The 23,745-nt window shown below is 43.8% G+C and overlaps 1 protein-coding gene across 1 annotated transcript in view; it reads right to left on the bottom strand.

The window, feature by feature from the left end:
* LOC147683514 (alpha-1,4-N-acetylglucosaminyltransferase-like) overlaps positions 1-7,103 on the bottom strand; it is a 277,993-nt gene extending 270,890 nt beyond the window's left edge. Inside the window, exon 1 of the mRNA XM_086944868.1 lies at positions 6,973-7,103. The gene's annotated coding sequence lies outside the window, so the exon portion shown is untranslated. The remainder of the gene's footprint in view (positions 1-6,972) is intronic.
* Between the last annotated feature and the right edge of the window lie 16,642 nt (positions 7,104-23,745).

Genomic DNA, 23,745 nt, shown 5'->3' with positions numbered 1-23,745 from the left:
CTACTGCATTGTGTATACTGTAGTCATGCAATGAGTGCACCAAACCTGCTAGATAGAATTAACACACCTGAAAGCAAAAATTTGCAGGGAAAAAGTTTAGGACTGGAGGTAGCATACATAATGACCTTAAGTAAGGTGGTCAATCACCTACTGTGGGCCTAATTGAATATAGCTGGAGAAAATCATTTTTAGCTTGCTATCCACATATGGGTTTCATGTTTTTCATTAAAAGGCAGTTGAAGATTTTTCCAACTCGATCTACCATGGTCTGCCCAAAACATCGATGGGCAGACTACAGGTGGTCCAAAATCAGGCGGCGAGGCTGGCCCTAGGGATCCCGAAGTGGCAATCTGCCAGGCCCCTCCTCGTCAAACTCCACTGGCTCCCTGTTGCTTCTAGGGCAGCCTTTAAGATCGGCTGCCTCATCTTCAAATCCTTGGCTGGCTCTTGTCCCACCTTTGTAAAATCTCTTATCCTACCCTACTGCCCTTCCCGCTACTTGAGATCCTCCTATCTTCATCTCTTAATCGTTCCCTCTTACAAGCTCTGCAGATCTGGAGGCCGGAGATTTGCTTACCTGGCCCCCAAGTTCTGGAATTCTCTCCCTCTTTCTCTTAAAACTTCTAATTCTCTGATTCTCTTTCGTAAATCTCTAAAAACTTGGCTTTTCCCTCATTCTGGCTAGTCTTTCTGTCCTCTCTATTTCCAACCAGCGCCAGGAAACCCATGGTGTCAGTGCGCTATACAAGCACTCCTTACGATACGATACGAAGGAAGCCGCTTTTGTCATAGCCTGCTCTCCCATAACACTAGTTTTTTCACTTTGTTTTATTCTATAGAAAATCGTGTCATATTTTTCTATACATTCTAAGTTAACTCTACAGAAATATTGCTTGGTGTGAACCTTACATATATCTGATAGTTCTACCTGTGGTTGGCCTTTAATGGTTTCCTCCCTTCAACCACAACTTGTTGAGGGGATGTGGGAAACTTTCAAGAGCTGGCATCCGTGATGAAGTTGATTGCAAATGTACTGGTGTAGTGCTCATCTAAAATACCATATGTTACATAGAGTCTGCAACCTCCTCCTTGTGGTCCATCTAGTGGCACCACTTCTCATGTCAGTTTGTATAGTATTCTGCCTAGGTACAAACTCAATGATCAATCACAGACCACCCCTATAAACAGAATCTTTTGTGATAATTCAGTGCATCATAACTGTTGTTTTCAGCGAAGCACTCAGTCATCTGCCCACCTCCCCCAGCCTCTCCTGCTCGAAACCTCTCAGAGGAGCCCCACCTCCACCCTCGACTGCTGCAGGCATCTTGTACCCCACATGGAACCCGTGCTGATGTAGAGCGCTCTAACACATTCGGGACGAGTTTGCGTCATATAAAAAAAAATGCAAAGGACTCCCTTGGAGAACTTATCAAGCGCCCAGAGTAAAGAAGGATGCTACGATTAATCAGGCGCTATCAAATACATCATGCCTGGGGTCCGATCAGGCCTTTTAGAACCCACAGTCTGGGGCCAACAGCCTTCTACACCCTTCTACGCGTTCTACGCATGTCTTGAATAATAGCCCCTCACACCTCAGCATGCGCTCTCACTGTATTGGGGCTAAATCCTCTGAAATAACACCACCCCTCCAACATATTTCTGCAGGCTGTCTGCTGGTTTGAGACACTGGTGGGCTTAGGGTGTCCAATGGTCTTCTTTAGACATCTGTCTTCTTCTCAAGTCTTCAATTTCTTTATCCTCCTAAGCCCTATCCAATGGAATGATATATGGTAAGGTAACGGATACCAAGTAGTACAGTGTAGGCATTCATGGGGTGTACTCTTCCCCCTACAACCAGTGTGGGACCCAAATAAAATGCTGCACTGCAAAGATTCACAGCCTCGACAGTTGTGGAATGGTTGTAAATCGCAAGCAAGGTGGGCACTATGAAAAGGAACAGTGGTGGAAAGAAAAAGCAGCATGCAGAATGACCATAATCTATATTCCAGCGCTCCGCCGTCCTCGCGCTCTCTTAAAGAGGTGGCCCTCTTGCAAGGGAAGCGGACACAGTCTCCAGTGCCACCATATTCACATCGGAGCGCTTAGTGTGGACGTGTCAAGAGTAATGATTGCTTTTGAGAGCTCAATAACTTTATTATGATTTTTACAGAATAATATCATGTATCAGTGGCCATTGCAAAACACTTGATGGTACTAGTGTCTCTACTACTTTTGTATACTTTTAGTGTCTGTCGAGCTGCAGGTCATATTACACCCTGTTGTCCGGGGTGAGGTACATCCTCCCAATGCAAACTCTCCTCTACAAACCCCCTGCAGTGGTGGTTAGGAGGCAAAACCATGAGTGCCCAACCTCAGGGACTCCAGTCACAGGTACACACACACTCATACAACACTCACACAATCACCAAATAAACACACAGGCAGACAGCTCTTTAATAATGTAATACCTGCACTTTGACAATAGCTTTATTAACCTTCCTGCTTTCTCAAATTTGCTTGGAAATGCACTGTTTTTCCACTATTTTTTCAAAATTTTCTCGGGGGGAATTCCCCCCGAACCCTCCTTAGGGGGTTCGGGCTTGCTCGCTACGCTCGCTCGCTATGGTGCAGTATGATTATCAGTTTCCGCCTCACCACTTTCAAATGTCACCAGCCGCCACTGTATTATATGAAGTATGTTTCTTCACTTCGTTATCTCTCATTCCAACAAATGGCTGTATTTTTCCATTATAAACATGGCACGGCCTCTGCAGGTCACTAGGGGGCAAGATGTCTACAGTTTGTGAATGGGATCAAATTAAACTGAAGAGTTAACTTTATGATTATATGGATGCCATAAAACTCATCATTTAAATGTTCTCCCATTTCAACGTGTCACATTTACACACAGCAAGCAGCTTGCTCACCAGTGGCTGTTGGTGATCTACTGAAGGTCAAACTACTCATGCAGTGTTACCAGACACCCCCATGTCCAGCTTCATTGACTTTAAGCCTGATATCCATAAAGCCAGATACTGTGGTTAGAACAAAACTACTTTGACTAGGGCCACTGTGAGAGGATGCCACGTGTGTCAGTCAGAGCGTGATCTTTGGGGATGTATGAATGTGTGTGTATGAATGGGATGTATGTGTATGGCTGAATGAGAGCCTGATTCATATGTACTTGTGGCACCTGACATACCTTTTGCCATATGTGGCATCATTATTTATATAACACAAACATACAATTTTTATTAATAAAAGGGAGAAATTTAAAGTGCAGAAAAACACCAATGAAAATGATGTGCTTTTAGACTAGTTGCACACTAATTAGTAAAGAAATGCCACTATTTATCCCAGCCATTGCATTAAAAACAGTGTTTGTACTATTTGGCCAGTGGTGATACAAATAGCATAGGACCTTCCCAAGCCACTTGGCTGGTTGCATAGAAGAGGATCTGTGATATTTATATAGAACAGTGTCTTTGTTATTTGCAAACCTGCTGTACAGATAGTAAAACATCCGTGCTGTTTAGCTAGAAGCCAGCTGAAGAGCTCCCACTGAGGGAAGTTAAATTGCTGCCACCAATAAATCGTTTGCTTGTATTTTAAGCCATCCTGAGTTAAACTGAAGGGTATAGTTGTTTAAATAGAAAATGTGGATGGATTGTAGTTGATTGCTGGTTCGACATAATTACTGTTTTTGTAAATGAGCTGTAAATCAAATCACGTGTGAATATCAAATTACATTTTTATATCAAATCACATTTGTATTATAGCGCAAAAACCTAACAGAGAGACTATGCGCCAAGAAGCCCAAAGTAAAAGGAACATCCAAAACTACAAGACTCTGCAACCTGCCCATGTGTAAAATATAAAATGTTTTCAAACCACAGAGCTGGGCGTCCAAGCAGTAAGTGGGAGTGAATTTGTAGTTCTCATATCAGAAACTGTTTCAGTCAGACACTTAGGAGAAGCTACCTGAGCTATTGCTAATTTACAGACAAAGTAATTACTGTCCTGAGTTGGGAAATTATCTTCAAACTGTGTCTTAACCCCACCAAAATACAAGCCTCATTTTCTGGGGAAATTTCTTGAATTACGTACACCTCACGCACACCTCAAAATAGAAAAACTTTTTGCTCCTTTGCTTAAACTGTATTTTTGATAATGCGTACTGGGACTATTTACAAGTCCTCATCACCACCGGAACATCACTTTTTTTGATGCTCTGGTCACACAGCACCAATTGCCATATTTTTAAGGTGGCGCTAAGCCACTTTGCATGGCTTGACATCACCTTGTAAATATGCCCCTGTCTGCTGCAGTCCTCTGCGGCAAAGGGGTGTGCAATGGGTGTTGCTGTGGACGTTCCACCCCAAAACCCATTGCTTTTTGACGCTGCCCCAGACTTACAAGGTAGAGGAGGTGCCAAAAACGAATGGCATGGAAATCAGTGGAGCAAAAAATGATTTCTCCCAGTTTTTAGCTCTTTCCGTGTGTGCTGCAGCACATATAGAAGGTGCAAATCACCATTACTGATTGTTTATGTGCAGGAAAGTGTCTCTTCCTGCACATAAACAATCATCCCTGCAGTGCAGACATGGGGCAGGGTGACTGCACTGGCACTAGGCAATTTTTTTTGCACCAGAGCTAGGGGAAACACAGAGGTGAGCCGTATTCTTGTTAACATGGCCAGGGCCGGACTGGGAACCAGAACCGGCCCTGGCAAAGTGCTCGGCCGGCCCCCTCCCCCACTCCGGGAGGAGAGGGGAGGGGGGAGAGGTGCGACCGCGCTCTGTGACAGGGCCGGTTTTCGGCCGTTTTTGTTACGGGGCCGTTTTTGCAGCTTAACGGCCCTGTAACAAAAACGGCCCCAGGGGCACAAAACCGGCCCCCAACCATGCGGTCCACCGGGGAATTGCCCGGTGCCCTCAACGGCCAGTCCGGGCCTGAACATGGCGCATCCCTGCGTTTTGAAAATGTCTGGGTATGGCACTGGTTGGTTTGGCACAGCTCCATGCTCCGAAATGTTCTTGTAAATATTCCACTGTATGTTTTATTTTATTAACAAGATATTCATCTTCTGATCTCCATTGTAAGTTTGGCTTGCTTGCAAACCTATATAAAGCATATATTTACTGTGGTACACAAGGAATCAAAACAGTAAATCAATTTTTGTCTTAATCAGTGACAAAATATGTCATCAACCAGTTCTGCAATATTTAATACTGCTGATTATATGAAACATGTGACATAGTTCTGAAAAAACAGGATGCCATTTGGAAGAGTGTGGGCGATCAAGCGCCAAGTGGGGTTCCTCGCATGAAAAACTTGAAGTTCACTGGTACAGCTGTTCCGATGACAGAAGAGTCTCATACTTAGGAAAGTATAGATATGTTTTTAATTCTTATGGAATAGTAGCTTACATTTTTCTTCCTCAATAAGTATTTTAACAACCAGATTGAAATCACTTGTATGTTCTATTAACGGTGTGAGAGATGTTAAATTAAGGAGTGTGCATGCACAATCAATAGACAAATTGTCCATATAAAGAAATCAGAGAAATAAAAAAGAGAAACAAAGGAATTTGAGCAAAGCAACAAAGACGTGAAGGACAAAAAGTCAGAGAGATAGAGAAAGTTGGAGTTGCAATATATGACAGAGAAATGGCGCTTGTGGTGAGCTGCTCTTGAGCAGATCAAGATGGAAAGGAAACGTGTGGGAATTAAAAAAGAAAAGGCAAACTACGCGAAAGAGAGAAAAACCATCAAAAGTTTCGAATGGAATTTGGAACGGGAATGGTGAGGACAGAGAACCCAGTTCAAATATTATTGAGAGATATTGGGGGAAATGAAGTGATAGATGCAGACAAGTAAGGGAGACAGATCAACTAGGCTCACGAAACGCAAAAGGTAAAGACAAACAGGAAAGAGATTCATAAGATGCACAGAAAGGAAAAGACAAAGGTAAGCTGAGAAAATCACTTAAAGGGGAACAGAGAAACATAATGTGTCAAAAAGCATATGAGCATTTTGAGACAAAGATATAGACAAGTGAGACAATTATACAACCAACTTCAGGAGACAGCCTGAAAATGAAAATAACATAGCGAAAGATGGTGCAAAACAGAAAGATTTTGATCAAAAAGAATAGAGAAGAAAAGGAGATGTTTGAGGCTCCAATGAAAGAAAGAAGCACAAAAGACTGAGGTGTAGAAAGAATATCTGGAAAACCAGGAGTTTTTTGGATAAGCTGGGCATCAACCATCAGAGCAATACTTAGGTGTAAAAGGAACTACGACCAAGGATTTTTAACACCCTACATAAAGCAACATTTTGCCACCCTCTTTTCTAATTATTAGATGTCTTGCTTGTGTGATCAATCAGCAACCCCCTACAGCATCCCGCTTGTGTATCCCCAGGCAAACAGAAGTTGAGAATTGTCCCTGGCATTGATATATTTAATGAACAAAAATAATCCAGCTACGTAGAGAAAGATAGCTAAGGCTGAAAGAGAAAGCATAGTGGGAAGGATTTGGTAGAAAACGTTCCAAAGATGTTGGCTGTCGAAAGTAGTTCAGGTGAAGGAGCTTGGGGAGAATGTCAAGAGCAAATGTAAAAAGAGAAAAGGAGGAGCAACAAGGTGATGTAGACCGAATTTACATGGCAGAAGGTATAAATTGCACAAGTGCTGGGCAATTTCCTACTGCTGCAGGCCATTTTTTACCTGTGAAAGGCAATTTTGCTTCAGTGTCTTGAACACACATCTGCACCAATCAACTGCTCTAAAATACTAGCCAGTTAGTAAAAATTAAAAATTTCGTACTGGTCAATCAGTGAAAATGCCACCGCAAAATGTGTGGACATTAGTGCACAATTGCATACAACCAGTGCAAAATTACCCATCACCAATGAAGTTTTTGTTGTGAAGATAACGGTAGTTTAAGAAACTATTTTGATTTCAGCTTACCTCAGAGTGGACAGCTGTCAGTCAGAATCCGTGCCTGCGGCGTCATTTAGCGGGAAGCGCAGGTGATTCCTGAACAGTAGGCGACCCTGGAAGAAACAGCTGCTGAGCCCTCTGCTGGAGCTGAGGAAAACCGTGCCCCTCTTGTATATCTCGCCCTTGCAATGTGCCCAGTAAGATTTCCACGGAGTGCGTTTGCACACAAAACTTTCCTAGCTCTCTGTTTGTTTTTTGCATGGGGTCATTCCTTCTCAAAGAAAGGCGTGTCCGCGGCACCTTCTTAAAGCAATTGATAATCTCCATTCGGTGTTTTTAAAATCTCCGAGTCACAAATGTAGACTTACCTTGAATGCATTGCATCCTGGTTGGTTTTTTTCACACGGTTCACTACAGGTTCTCTGTATAAACAGTACAGCTCATATTACATAAAGTTGTGCGCTCGTGTAAATAACGGAGCTGATCTTTTTCTAACCACTGCCCACATTTATAAACAGTTTAAGGGGGCGGTTGTGCAACGCTTACATACACGTTGCACAGTACTGGTGGGCTGCAAAGTTCGTCCTCTCAAACACTGGTAGTATGTGGAAATACCTCACCGATGGAATGGCTTGTTTGGAGTAAGGATGACTGGAGGGACTTCGTAGGCAGTTGCAGTTCTACTTCGGCATTTGCAGCTACTAGAAGGGATGCCATCTATGACAAGCAGCCGGTGACAGGTGCCTGGACGGTCGCACTGTGAATCCTGGGGCCAGGACGCAGTTCGCGCTTGATGGCGACTTACAGTTGGTCCTCCCGCAGAGCTGCAGAGCTGTCTCCTGAGGAGCGCTCTTGGCTACTCCCACTTTCTATGCCTATGACAAGTCAGTACTTTTATATTGTCTGAAGCAGGTAGTCACTAGGGGGCATGTCCTACGCATATGTTTTCTCCCATACGGAGGGACAGGGCAGTGTCACTGTGGTACAACCTCTGCTGGAGGCAATAGGAATTTTCTACTTGCTGTAGTGGCCTACGGCCATTAGGGACGCATAACACAGACAGTGCTGTATAGCAGGACAGGCTCTTCCACTGATGGTCTCGGCTGTCGCTTGCTCTTTATGGGGTTTGCAGTCCTCTGGGGCTGTGCTTTGTCTTTCTGACATGTGCCACGGCTTTAATTGAGGTTTTTGAGGCACTGCAGATGTCCAATTGAGGGTATCCCACTGACTCTGCACCCGTCTGTTTACTCTCTCTACAGGTGGGTGGTAATTCTGTGTGTGGTGGCACAGAGGCCTCTTTCCTCATGCCGGGGGCTGGCACTGCGTGGCTAACGGGATTTGCCTGCAGCGCACGGCACCATTGAGATTTAACTCCAAATTGAAATATTCATGGAATCTGTTTTATTATATACCCACTATGATGTACATTTGAGAATTTAAAAGAATGTCACAAAGAAACTAAACGTAGCCTTGAGAAAGCCCTGGCGCAATTCGCCAGAGAGGGCGAAACACGTGTCGGCTGTTAACGTTCAATTCTGCACCAATAAATTTCTATACTTTTCTAAAATTGGATCAACTTTATTCTTTGAGTGGAAATTTGAATCAATGATTACAGGATTCAACCTAAATAATACTACGTAAATAAACTTGGAAAACATACTCTCCCTTTCTAAAAACTGTTCATTTTTCAACACTCTAAAAGGTCCAGAGTTTTTGGGTATGTCTCCTTTGTCCTCATAAAAACCTTTGTGAAAACAGATATAGTTCTGGAATCCTTGGACCTTCAATGCTCATTTGTTATGAACTGAGGCAGCAGATGCCTGTAGGTGCTGGGGTATTCCTTTCAGGCAATGCCTTCAGGGAGCCTCCCTCGGGCATGACAGAGCTGCACCCAGCCTACGCATGGGGTCAGACACGCTCATCGCCAATGTAAAGTACTGGTCGCTAGGCACACATACTTGGAAAAAAGGCACAAAGACACAGTGGTATGGTTGCTGGAACTGGCCCAGGGCACATGCGCCCAGCACTTTTTATTAGCAGAGTCACCTGACCAGTGAAGCCTGTGATGGGTAGGTATACAGCACACTTTTGAAACACTAGATTGTGTCCAACAGGACACTACAGAACCCAACAGTGGAATTTCATTTAAAAAGGGATATTATGGTAAAGGAAATACTAACAGTGGGTTCTCCTCTGGGTTTAACACTTCCTCCAAAAAAAGGTAGCTTTTCCAATATCACCCGTCCACTACCAGAGCTAGCACAAGATTCCTCTACTTCTCAGAATCACCTTTTGAAGAATGCGGAACTCAAAGCACTCACAAGGACATACATCTATTTAATTTCTACGGGGAATGGTGTTCTTCTGAAAACGTCAAGGTTTCCTAAAGCAAGTTGTTACTGACTGTAGCAAGCCAATAAATAGAGTAAAAAAGAATACAACTTTGGGTGTAGTACAGGACACATTGGAGTTCAAGGGTGGTTTTGAGTGTGAGTGACACAGAAAAACACAGCTGAAGAAAGAAAGAATTTACAAGACTGAAAATAAAGCTAAAGTAAAACTCAAAGTGAAGACATAAACTGAGATAGTGGAAAGGCGGGATTTTTACTCTAGAATCAGAATAGCATTTTCTAGACTCCCGTCACAGGTCGACTAGACCTTTTTACCTGTCATAGAGTGTAGAAGGCAATCTGTCTTAACAGTACAATGTCAACCAGTACAATCCCCATTCCTTTCCCCAAAGAACCACTGACTAAGGATCGAGTTTACAGGTTTATTACAAAGCCAAAAACAGTTGAATATATAAACACCTCAGCAAAAGATTCAGAAGGTAAACAGGAACTAATACAAAAATAATTTTACGGAAAAGTCTTAATCGACTTAGAAGCAATACAATTATCAATTCCAAAATCATCAGGCTAACAAGAATTGCTATAATCTGGGTTTTAGTAGGCATCAGAAAAGAAAGGAATCAATTCAGATTAATCTGTCCCTACACTATACTAAGTGACATCCCTACTTAACAACGTTCCCTCCTATCAAAGGTGTCAGCCGTGGTGATTTCCAAAGAAGTACACTCACTTTGTTCGGACTTAGCCTAAGAACCCCTCTCGCATAGCAAAGCTCTCTGCCTGACCAACATCTTCCTTCGCCCTCGTGTGCATCTGCTCTGTCTCTCCTTCGGGGTGCTGTCCCTAATACAAAACCCACAAAATGGACGACACGCCCTAAGGTACGCCCCTCTCAAAGGTATTAACTTTCAATAACTTTCATTACGACATCTTCATCCTTGTCCGTTGAAAACGTCCTTGGGTCCCAGTGCTCTCTTTTCTTGAAGTTGCTTCCCTAAAATTCCGCAGTCACTCCTCCATGTCTGGGACTACCATCCTAACACTCATGCACAATGGGCCCTTCTACAATCTCTAGTTAACCTTGCACCTGCAAAGGAATGCACATAAATCGATTCACAGTTCCATGCTACTTGCAATTAATTTTCTAAAGCAACCTTTTAGAGAAGACATTTCCATGATTTAATGTCAAGTGAAACATTCTCAGTTCGGCCTACACAGTCTTTCTCCCCACCTGGGCCTCTGCACGTTTCTGGGTATCACATCCTAACATGAGCAATACATTTTCGTTCATTAGGCCTTCATCATTATAGCAAGAATACATTTTCTAAACACATTTTCTAACTTGAGCACTTCTATCTCGTTATATGAATACAATAATGAATCTTTAATAAGGCAGCTCAATACTCTAATGACTTATTGATTATCTCTTAATTAGATTGATACTTCACTGCAAACAATATTTCTAGGCTAACATGGCATTAGTACTTTCAAAACACTTTACGTTACTCTATGTAAATTCTGGCACATGATTTCATAGCTCTATATCACATTTAAACATGATTATAGTCCTTTATATATGTGGGTGCTGATTATTCATGAATATAGTGCACCCCTACAATTTCTAACTCAGTTTTGCGCTCTCTCAGTCCCCCCTTTGATGACCTGTGTCATCACCATCAACCCAACATTCCTTAGGGTAGGGACCGAGCTACACAGAACTTGTCGCAAGGTTCCCTCGTTTGAGCATCTCCAATGCCCTCAGACTTCGATATTGATTGTCTTGTAAGTTCTCCAATCTCTGCTCTTGTACTCTCATCGACCTTCTCAGCCTATTTGACCTATACCATTTATACAGTCTCAGCAAACCCCATAATCCGATCACACATGCCACTATGATGATAAGGGGTTTCAGTATGTATCCAAGGAAGCTCCTTCCCAGGTTTGCAAACCAGTTTCCAACACTTCCAAATCCTTTTCCGACTGTTTCCCATGCATTCTCTTGCGTCAGATCCTCAATTTCGTAATGAATTGCAGTAATGTTACGTATATATTTCTTCATATCCTTGGAGTTATCTGGAATATACGTGCAACATTCCTGAACCTTCAAAAGTTTACAGACTCCGCCCTCTTTCGCCAGAAGGACGTCTAGAGCAAGACAGTTCTGCAAAACCATTGTCCTTATCGACAACATCTCACCCTCAATCAACACCAATGACTTAGCTGTACTCATTGACAATTCATCCACCACAGTTGCCAACCGCCGTATCTTCACGTCATTCAAGATCACTCCCAACATTGGTATTGCAGCTCCAAACACATCCCCCACTATTGCACCAGCACTCTCTCCTCGCTTTACCCTCGTCAAGTGTCCACCTTCCACCAGAGCAAAGTCCTCGGTGTGGTATATCTTAGGAAAAATAATCGCAAGGTAACATGTCCCATACCACTTATCTGGCAACCTCACGTACGCATTTTTCCCACAGACAAAGTACACCGTAGGGATCACTTGTACCACACTCTTCAGGAAATCCTTGGTGTAATATTCTAATGTGAAAGTGTGTTCACAAGTTGTCTGGCCCACATACACATTTTCATAATACGTCTTTGGTCTGTGCAGGCATAACTTCCCTTTCTGTACCTCGTCCAATGCTATTGGACCATAGCTTCCCCTTGTCTTATGCAACTTCTCCTCATCTGTCCAACCTACTTTACCTTGGCCTGACGCCTGCAACTGCTTTTGTTTTTGATACCTATCCTCTACCTGTTCTATGAACTTCTTCTCTACCTCTGCCAACGAGCAGGTCAAGTTGTGTCGATGAGCATATGAGGTGTCTATTTCTCGTGTTGGAATGAAAAAGTATCTAAGTCTATCCTCTGACTTATAATAATCCCACTTGTTCAAGTGCTTATAATTTGGGACTTCTGGAAGCACAGCATCATAATTCGAAAAGAAATATTCAAAATGATTCCGCCCATAAAATATGCTAAGCAGCAAACTACATGAAATTCCATATGTCAATGGCAGGTGATGGTATCTAATACCCTAGTCTACTGAAGCTGGCAACTGCATACACACATAACAATCTTTCCCATCCATCGCATCAATGTACTCATACAACAACTTTGCATACGCATTCTTTCCAAAGTTTCCTTTAGACAAATCTGCATGTAATCTACGGCTTTCTTCTGCTAGCAAAGCTTTCTCGGCTCCTATGTTAACCTCTTTCTGGCTAGGAGTGGTAGGTGTAGGCGTTCCCTCGACCTCCGCTTCCTGCTCTTGTGTTGCTAAATAAGAAACTAAAACGACTAAAAATATAAAGAATATCACTTCCCCTAAAGTTTGCCTATAATACATTTTGCCCTATGAGTCGGGTTCCCAGCCTCCATGGTCTCAAACAGTGCTATTCGTTTCTAGCAGCAACACAAAGTTTTTTTTTTTTTCTTGGCCTTGTGAATCGAACCACACCTAGAAGCAGAGATCCCCTTTCAATTCTTTATTTCCATTCGCATTCAGGCGAGCCTGACCCTTCCCCGTCCTCTAAGGGATGTCCCTAAATTTCTTCTTCTTCCACTCGGCTCTAAGTGAATTCAACAGCTATTTACAAAGTCTTTACTGATCAATGATGATATTTTCTCCAACTGCACATAGCACGTAATCCAAGAGTTCCATTCGAAGGACTATTGATTCATAAGCAGGTATCTCAGGACCAAATGTAGGAAAGATCAGTCTTCCTTTGTTTTAATTCCTGCTCCGTGAGCTCATGAAAGATTTTACATTGTCAATTTGAATTAGCGTTTTAAAAGGGGAATAATTTGTTTTGTGCTTAATACTGATTTAATAGTTGCACATTGTAAAAATTGCCGCTTACCCACACGCACTGAGGGACCTGCTCTGTTGTAGCTCGACCTGTGCCTGCACGCCCAGTCCGACCCTCCAGCCAATCACGGGCGCGGAAGGCGGGGCAGAGCCAGGAACATCCAGGGAGGCGAGCGGTTAGCGCTCTAGCTCTCCCCTACTCGAGGGCTATAAAGGTAACGAGGAGGCACCCAACTTTGCGGTAAGGGGGACGGTGGCAGCTTCTCCCCGACTCCGCTTGGCGCCATTCTTTGAGCATTTCTGCTCTTCCTGTGTTTTAATTGCTGCTCCGTGAGCTTGTGAAAGATTTTACATTGTCAATTTGAATTAGCGTTTTAAAAGGGGAATAATTTGTTTTGTGCTTAATACTGAGATAATAGTTGCACATTGTAAAAATTTCCGCTTACCCACACGCACTGAGGGACCTGCTCTGTTGTAGCTCGACCTGTGCCTGCACGCCCAGTCCGACCCTCCAGCCAATCACGGGCGATATATCTAACAAAGACAACTGTCAGCCTTCTTAATGACCCACCTCTAAATTGTAAGAGCTTCCTGTGCAATGCACGCTCATTAGTGTCTCACTCCACTCAGGTTTGGGACCTTATAACTTCTGAGAGCCCACATCTTTGCTTTTTAACTGAGACCTGGCTTAAGCCCCACACTGTCCCGGCCATAACTATGGGGGTGCCGGCAGGGTACAAAATAGTGAGGATGGACCGCCCTGTTAAAACTGGGGGTGGGTTAGCCATTGTCTTCAAACAGGTAATGGAGGTGGTGGTTACCGAGACGGTGTGTAACCCACAAATGGAGCTCCTGATTTTTACTATCAACCCTAGCTCTAGGGAATCTAGGAAAGGAGCACTAGTTTATCGACCCCCGGGTCCTGCTGGGAATTTTTCCATCCAACTTGTGGAAATACTTGCCCCCCCACATGCAGATGAATTCAGATTTTATTGTGGTAGGGGACTTCAATGTCCACAGCGAAATAGCGACATGTCTGGAGGCACAGATACTCCTGGCTGATCTGGCCACTCTTGGCTTTAATCTAATGAATCAGGGACCTACACACATAGCTGGTCATACACTTGATCTTGTGCTATGTAATTCTACATATATAAAATGTCTCCCTCCTCACCAGGTGGATTGGACTGACCACGCCATCATTGAATTCTACACCCGCTCCAACCATAAGGCAAAAGGTATCTGGAGGACTATGGCAGATGTCAGAAGACCCTGGAACAAATTAACCTCAGAGGGCTTTAGGGGGAAATATTTAGAACCCAATTGGGCTGAATGTGGGGACAATGTTACCTCTGCATTAACCAAATTCAATGAAGCTATAACCATAACCATTGATCATGTTGTTCCTTTGAGGACATATAAACCGCGGCCTGCCCCTAAACAAGAAGTTTGGTTTACAGACGATCTCAGACAGTTAAAGCTTACTACGAGGAAGTTAGAGAAACGTTGGAGAGCTACACGTAAAGCAGAGGACAAAGAAAATCACAGGACCTCCCTAAAAAGTTACCACAAAGCTATTCGGGCTGCACGGAAACATCATATCGCAGCCCAATTATCAGCAGCTGGTAATAACTCCGAAGTACTCTATCAAATTTTACAAACATTCACTAAGCCCTCGGCCTGCGAAACGGATGGGATTGAGTCCCAGGAACTTTGTAATAACATTTCACAGTTCTTTGTCAGAAAAATTGACGGCATCTATGCTAAGATCTTAGCCTCAAAATGCACCGTTAATAACATGGGTTCTGTTGATAGCATGCCTCAGCCTCTCCCTAGCTCAGCAGAAAATAAGATCAGTAAACTTGCAGAATTTCCACCGGTATCAATGAAGGAGATAACCACCCTAATCACCCAGACAAAGAGTGGGTGTCCTTCAGATATCATCCCAGCACGGGTCATGGCACTTTTGAGTGACGAACTGGGGGCTGGAATTCGGCAGGTCGTCAATCTTTTCCTGAGCACAGGGGAAGTTCCCCTGTGCTGGAAGCATGCTTTGGTAAGACCTCTACGGAAGAACAACTCCATTCCATGGACAGATCTGACAAACCTGAGACCCATCTCCCTCCTCCCTTTCTTAGGGAAGCTCACTGAGAAGTTTGTAAACCAACTCTTATCCAAATACATCGAAAGTGCGGGGGGGCTCGATCCATCCCAATCGGGGTTCAGACCCAGGCACAGCACTGAGACCGCCTTGCTGTCCGTCGCTGACGATCTTCGTATGCTACAGGATAAGGGTTTTTCCGTTATCCTGGTGCTCCTAGATCTGTCAGCGGCGTTTGACACTGTGTCACATGATATCATGACCTCCAGACTAATTGACATCGGTCTGGGAGGCAAGGCGCTGGCCTGGTTAAGGAGTTTTTTCACCAATCGCACTCAGAGAGTCATACTGGGTCCTTACCAGTCAGAGGAGGTTGAGATCTCAAAGGGGGTGCCACAGGGCTCCTGCTTGAGCCCAACGCTTTTCAACATCTATGTGGCACCCCTAGCTAACATCATGAGATCTCATGGGTTTATCCCTGTATCGTATGCAGACGATACTCAACTCCTCTTTCCGTTTAAAATCATGACTCCTGAGGTGCGTAACTCCTTTGCACGGGGAATGAAAGAGGTGGCACATTGGATGGCAGCAAATTTCCTTCAGTGTAACGTCTCTAAGACTGAGGTCATGCTCTTTGGGGAAGCCAAACGATTATGGACTCCTGACTGGTGGTCTCAAGATCTAGGCCCAGTCCCTGTACCCAGTGTGGTAGTGAAAGACCTAGGAGTTAAGCTGGATCAGGAGCTTGCCCTTAAACATCATGCTAATCAAGTAGTAAGCTCTTGTTTCCATGTTATTGGCCTTCTCCGACAGGTATTTCCCCTGTTACCTGATACCACCAGGAAAACACGAATTCAGTCGCTCGTGCTGAGCAGACTGGATTATTGTAACGGTTAGTTGCTAGCCGCCAATGAGGGGGTCATTGCCAGACTACAAGTCGTGCAAAATACAGCTGCACGGCTTGTTTTCAATGCCCCAGCCTGCACTCCCTCACTTCCACTATTAAATAAACTCCACTGGCTTACGGTGAAACAGAGGGTGTTGTTTAAAACGTGCTGCACCATCCATAAATGCCTTACTGGTAAAGGTCCCGACTATCTAACTAAAAAGTTCATTCCCTACACCCCCGGAAGGTCTCTGAGATCTGGAGACCAAGAATTGCTATGTGTCCCTAGGTTTTGGAAGTCCAGACAAGGGGGAAGGGCTCTGTCAGTAGCTGGTCCAAAGCTCTGGAATGTTCTCCCCTATGACATCAGAGTTTGTAAGGAACATTTTCCTTTTAGGAAAAAACTAAAAACTTTCCTGTTTAATTACTAATTCTGATAGGGCAACTGTTATACATCAGACAGGGCTTTTGTTCACAGATGTTGCCAAAGGCGCGGAGATACTCCTCAGGGAGTCAAGTTCCTAGCGCGGTATAAGTCTGTAAATAAATAAATAAAAAATTCAGGATTAAATCATGTATCTTGCTTAGGTAAGGGGGATTAGGAATTGTGATCGTCAGTATACCTTCAATTTCCAGTCCAGGTACCAACAGTATCACTTCCAGTTTAACGTTGGGGATCGTACTGGTCACAATCACTGACCTCACCCTCCCGGACCTCAGTACACCTGGCATTTGTCAAAGGGTAGGTCCACTCCGGGGTGGCGTATCTTCGACACAGTACTCTCACCCTGCTTGATCTCCTCGGACCTTTTTCCTCTGATTCTTGGTTTCCCCCTTCCGGATCTGATTCTTCAGATACAGGTGCAAGATCTCTTTCAGAGGTCAGCCTCACGTTCAGCCTTCTTCGCCTCTCAGGCCAACTTGCCTCTGTGCTCTTCACTCCTCGGCTTCTCGTTGGCACAACCTGCTCATCACTACCTTCAGCTTGCTCTGTGCTGAGATCACCTTCACAGCAACTTCCCCATTCAGAGGCGGATTCCGTGTCACTGTTGTCGTGATCTCCTTCAGCTCGGTCGGATGAGTTACCAGCCTCTTCAGACACCCCCACTGCTTGACTTGTCCCCTCTAGTGGATCGTCCTCCACAGCTGGATTTCCATCAACGAGAGGAGCTGTTTCTTCCAGGGGTGCTGGAACTCTTCGGGTGTGAGAAGCATGTATCCAGTTCGGCAATCCACCACACTTCACGGCAGTGTTCGTCACCAGGATAACCTGAAACGGGCCTCGCCAGCGCACATCCAAGCAGCTCTTCCTCACATGCTTCCGCACCAGGACCCAGTCACCTGGACACAGGTCGTGACAAAGGTCTCTAGAAGCCGGGACTTCAGCAGTCTGCACCTGAAGAGACACAGAATGGATGACATCAGATAGTCCCTTGCAGTAGTCAAGAATCAGATCATCTGTGATATTTAACAAGGCTGCCGAAGGGACAGACGGCAATCTCATAGCCCTCCCCATCAACACCTCATGTGGCGAGAGTCCTGTCCTCCTGTCTGGTGTACTACGCATGCTCATTAACACCAACGGTAAAGCATCTGGCCATTTCAGGGACGTGGATGAGCATACTTTCGCCATTCGGGCCTTGAGTGTTCCATTTATTTGCTCTACTATGCCAGAAGCCTCTGGTCGATAGCTACAATGCAGTCTCTGGTCAATGTTCAGTGCAGAGCAGAGCATTTTCACAACTTCACTGTTAAAATGCGTCCCTCTGTCCGATTCCAAAGAGGTCGGGACCCCGAATCTTGGCACTAACTCCCTCAACAATAGTTTTGCTACTGTAAGTGTATCGCACCTATGAGTTGGGTATGCCTCAACCCATCTGGAAAACACACATACAATCACCAAGACATATCTGAGGCGATTACACCTAGGCATTTCAATGAAATCCAGTTGCATCCTATTGAAAGGCCCCCCAGACCTTCCAATGTGACTCAGTGTGACTGGTGTCCTTTTACCAACATTCATTTGTTGACACGTAACACACCTCTGACATACTGCTTCCGCAGCCGTTCGAAACTTGGGATTGTACCAAGTCTACCTGAACACTCGCATCATTGCATCCCTTCCCAAATGCACAGGACCATGTATCTGTCGAGCCATCGGGCTCACCAGCTCATTCGGCAACACAGCTCTCCCATCAGCTGAAATCCACAAGTCCAATTCCCCTTTGATACAACCAGATGTCACCCACACTCTTTTCCCGAAATCTGACGCTTGTTCCTGCATCTTTCTCAATTCATCCCACGTATCTGCCACTTCAAGTATCATGTTTAGCTCGGTCCCTCCCTGCATCCCCTCGATAATTTGATCAGTAAATGAGTAACCCTGTTCTGCTCAATAGCGTGCAACTTCATCAGCATAACGATTACCCAAGGACACAAAATCAGCACCTTTGCTGTGTGCTGTACACTTCACCACAGCGATTTCTGCTGGACCCTGCAGAGCCTCCAGCAGTAACCTGACAAATTCTCCATTCCTGATAGGGGAACCTGACGATGTCATGTAACCCCTTTGAGACCACAACTGCCCGAAGTCATGAACCACACCAAACCCATATCGGCTGTCGGTGTATATGGTGACTCGAATTTTGTTGGCTGCCAAACAGGCACGTGTCAACGCAATTATCTCAGCCACCTGAGCGGAGTGTACTCCTTCTAGGCAGGCAGCTTCGACTATCCCATGAATCGTGCAAACAGCAAAAGCCGCTCTTAACTGTCCAGCACTGTTTCTTATGCATGAGCCATCAACAAAGTAAATTTCATCAGGGTCTTCCAATGGCTCATTGACAATGTCTGGTCTAGGTTTGGTGCACAGTTCAGTCACCTCAAGGCAGTTGTGGTCTTCATAATCATCATCTAAGACATTTGGCAATGGCATTAACGTAGCAGGGTTCAAAACCAAGCACCTCTTAAGGGTCACATTCTCCGCGGCAAGTATAACCTGCTCGTAGCGTGTGAGCCTATTGTTGGTCAAAAGCTGCGTTTTGGTCCTGGTCATTAACAGTTCTACTGAATATGGAACATGTACCACCAATGGATGTCCCATCAGAATGCTTTCACATCTCTCAATGCTGACACCTGTTGCAGCAACGGATTTGAGACATCCGGGCAACGCTGCGGCTACTGGGTCTAAGGTAGCCGAGAAATAAGCAACTGGTCTATGGGCACCTCCATGATCTTGGGTCAAAACTACCAACGCGCAACCCTCTCGCTCGCAGCAGAACAATGAAAACAATTTGGTGTAATCAGGCATTTCCAGAGCCGGAGCACGACATAAGTCCTCTCTCAACTCAAGGAAAGCCATCATGCAGTCTGTGTCCCATGGTACCGGATCACTTACGTCCTTGAGCGTCAGTTTCTGCAAGGGCTTCGCCTTCAGGGAAAAGTTAGCAATCCACTGGCGACAGTACCCAACCATCCCCAAGAACATTCTAACCTCTCTTTGAGTCAAGGGCACCATCATTTTCATTATTGCCTCTATTCTGTCAGGATACACTTTCCTTATTCCCTTCTCTATTCTGTGTCCCAAATACTGTACCTCTGGCAGACAGTATTGTAACTTGCTGGGAGATACCTTGTGACCATTTTCTGCCAGATAGTTCAACAAAGCGATGGTGTCTATTCTACAGGCATCTTCTGTCTCTGACGCAACAAGGAGGTCGTCTATGTACTGTACGAGAACCGAGTTCTGGGGCAGTACTAGACTCTCAAGATTCCCTTTCAACAATTGGTCAAAGATCGATGGGCTCTCTGTATACCCTTGAGGGATACGACACCATGTCAACACGCGATCTTCCAGCTTAAAAGCGAAAAGAAATTTAAAAAAGGGGATCGAAATAGCCCATCTTGTTATAGACCTATTTCCCTACTGGATTCGCTCGGAAAGATGGCAGGTCGGATTCTTCTTGACCGACTCCAGGAGTGGACAACTAGTCAGAGCATTATCTCGGAAATACAATACGGGTTCCGCGAGGGGTTAGGAACAGTAGATCAAGCACTAAACTTGACCTTATTGGCCGGAAAATATGTGGAGGCTAAGGGGTCCATGCTGCACATGGTGTACGTTGATTTATCCGCAGCATTCGACTGTGTAGTACATTGGAGGCTGTGGAAAATCATTTTAAAAATGGGTGTTGACCCCCCGATTGTAGATTTTCTTCGGGAATTGTACACTGGAACAAAAGGGAGAGTGAGATTTGGGATTAAAGGAGAACTCACTGATAGTTTCAGGGTGGAAAAGGGTGTAAGACAGGGATGTGTCCTGGCCCCTTTTTTATTCACCCTATACACAAACGGGCTAGAGGCCGCCATGCTAGAAGGAAGTAAAGATCTCCCCTCAATTGGTCGTCGGCAGATACCAGCTCTGTTATACACCGACGACGCGGTCATTCTAGCAAGAACCCCTGTTGAGCTGCAGTAAGCACTAGATAGATACTGTGCCTTCATGTTGAGTCTAAACCTGACCCTAAATGTAAAAAAAACATATACTATGAACGCAGGGAAAAGTACTGCAAAGACCAGAAGATTGTTTGTAAAAGGGGAGGTACTGGACAGAACTGCAACATATCCGTATTTGGGGATTGTGATAGATGAAAAATTTAAGTGGAAGCCAGCGATCAATGCTAGGAAATTGGCCTTTCTGAGAGCAAATACAGCGCTAAAATCATTTGCACAAAGATTAGGTCAGAGGCCACTAAGGGAACTACTAAAAATATATAATGCTAAATGTGTGAGCACTGCCACGTACGGGGCAGGGATATGCGGTCTCGCGAATGTGGATGAATTGCAAAGAATAGAAAATTATTTTGTTAAATATTTACTCGGTGTACCGAAGAGCTCTTCCACATACGCTGGCCACTTAGAGCTGGGCATTGATTATCTAGCAGACACCATAAAAACCCAACCAGTAATGCTGTGGCGCCGAATTTGGGTAACTGAACAATGTCATTTAACAAGATCAATCATACAAGACATTCTTACACTTGATCATTGGGGAAAGATTAAATAGTTAACATATGTTAAAGCCCTGTTAACAGACTTGGGATATGAAAAGTTTTTTGTAAAACCGTTAATGATAACTGAGATCTCTACGGCGGAGTTAAAAAAAGCATGCCTGGTACATTTGCGCCAGATACGCCTTCTAAAAGAGATACAGAAACCATCCGTTCAACAGAGCTTATTAGCTCAGACTGTGTTCTCCATTGAACCTTACTTGATGTACAGTTTAACCCAATTTGAAAAAATGTTGCTGACTCGTTTTAGACTTAATATGTTTCATTTAATGGTCTCTTTTCCCACTCAAAACGATTGGTCATCAAAATCAATCCCATGCCCTTGAGACTCTGTTTCATTACAATCAACTATAGATACAACTTTATTCTGCAAATTTTATACAGAACCACGAAAGCGCTGGTTATTGCCCATACTGAAAATTTGGGGGTTGCGCCAATGTCGTCCAGCATATTTGGCGTTTCAGTATCTTGAAAATGAAAAAATAGCAAAAGCGATGGTGTGCTTTCTTAAATTTTGTATTCGTCATCGCCTAAACCTTTGAAAAAGATAATTCATTTGCTTAAATCAAGAACTGATGAAGATATTGTAAAAACTGCATGAAATGGTTAACATTTTATGAACTGAGATTTGCTATTGACTCTTTACATAGTAATAACTATATTTAAAATTTTAAATAATTTTTAAATCGTGAAAAGTGTATAAAATGTATTACATGAACTTTTATGGTGTTTTTACAAATTTGAACAACCGAATAAAGTTGATTTGATTTGATTTGAAGTGTCATTTAATAAATTGGTCTCTAATTCATTCTTGAGTGTGTTTCATTTATTGCCTCTGTGAGTATAACAACTGCTTAGCATTACCCTCTGATAAGCCTAACTGCTTGCCCACACTACCAAAAATAGCTCGTTAGTATTATCTACTTTTGCCTCGGTTTACCAACCTGGGTCTCACTAGACTCTCTAAACAGTGTACTTAGTTTTAGTGCACTATATAGAAAGACAGCTTCCTACATTACCTTTATGCACTTTTGTATTTCAGGAGTTCCTTTGGGCATGGGACTGTGCTCCCCCCACCCCAGGGCCAAATTGATTTTCTGTCCCAATTTGCCCACCCATCGGGGGGCAGAAAGTCCAATAAACACCAGTGATTTCAAAATTATGCCAAAACAAACAAAAGGAGGTGGCGGCCTACCTTGGCATCAAGCCAAACAGCTGCACCAGAGGGGTAATAGCTTTTGTAAGGGGTAGTTCAGTTGTAGTGGCTGGGTCCCTTGGGTTCTTACAGAACCTACAAGCTTTATATATCCCCACAACCAGAAGGGTCTAGCAGACGTAATGGTATTGCTTTAGTGAATCGACCATCATGACAAAAAGTTACAGATTGATGGCGAGAGATTACCAGCTTGGGTTATTCATAAATACCATTCTCACCTGGGCCCATAAACACACATACTATAAGCTGGTAACCTATTTGCTGCTGATCAGGAATTGTATTTACCTTAAAATAAAAAGTTTCAATTTTCCTCAGGTCAATAGATCAGGTTGTTAGCATAATAGGCATAAACAACAATTACTTTTATTTCTTTGAATGACCACAGACTCTGTAGAGTTTTAAAACTTTTATCTATGCAATAATTTTGTGAGTCAAATACCAATACATGTAAAACACCAACTTATCTAGGAGAATTTTATGATTTAAAGAAAAATTCATGAAGAAGACTTAATAAAATCTTATGACATTGGTACCTGGGAAGTGTGGATAAGGAAACAGTACAAGGACATACCACACAGATGTATATTTACCTAGAATGGTGCGAGGACCAACCCCTGGCCAAGGGCTGGAAAAGAACGGGCTCCCGAATAGTTAGGAGGCAGAAGTTCAGGACAGGTGCAGGACAGGACAGGTAACCTCTTCTAAGTGCAACGCCAGCGTTACACCACTCTATGGTGCTACTCTCGTTCCCCTTCTAGGTGGATTGATTCTTTTTCAGCAATCTTACCTATTCTTCTTTCAGAGTGCTTGACCAGCCCTCTGATCTCCGTGGCATTTTCCGTCCTCTTCCGCAGTGTTGGGTTAGTGACAGGTCTGTGACAAGTCAGACAATCTAATTGACTGAGCCTACCTTAGTTATACTATTCTCATTGTATGTACCTCCCTCCAATGTTTCAATATTCGTGTATTCCCTTCATTCGATTTGGTTAGTGGGATGGGGAGAGGTCATCACACCATACTAATATGAAGTCATCTTCTTTGGTTTAATTGTTCTACGTTCCCACCCTTAATTTATTTTCCCATGCTTTATTCCTCCCAGCAATATTCACATTACTTCATGTACAATGTATATACATTTTATTCAATTTTTCTTCCTCTCTCTGGGTCAAGAGGTGAGGTTCTCAAGCACATTGCTGGTAAAATGGGATTTGGCAGCTCTACAATGTCATTGCTCGAGGTCTTTCAGTGTCCCCGACGCATGCGTACAGAATTTTAAGATGGAGATTTAAGTCACCCTCAGGGCCTACAAGCTAATAATAAAGTCAAAGAAGAAATGTTAGAATACGAAAATAAATGAATG

The sequence above is a fragment of the Lissotriton vulgaris genome, chromosome 11 (assembly GCF_964263255.1).
Source record: "Lissotriton vulgaris chromosome 11, aLisVul1.2, whole genome shotgun sequence".
In the NCBI taxonomy this organism is placed as follows: Eukaryota; Metazoa; Chordata; class Amphibia; order Caudata; family Salamandridae; genus Lissotriton; species Lissotriton vulgaris.
The sequence above is the reverse complement of the archived record's forward strand: the minus strand, read 5'-3'. Positions and strand labels throughout refer to the sequence as shown.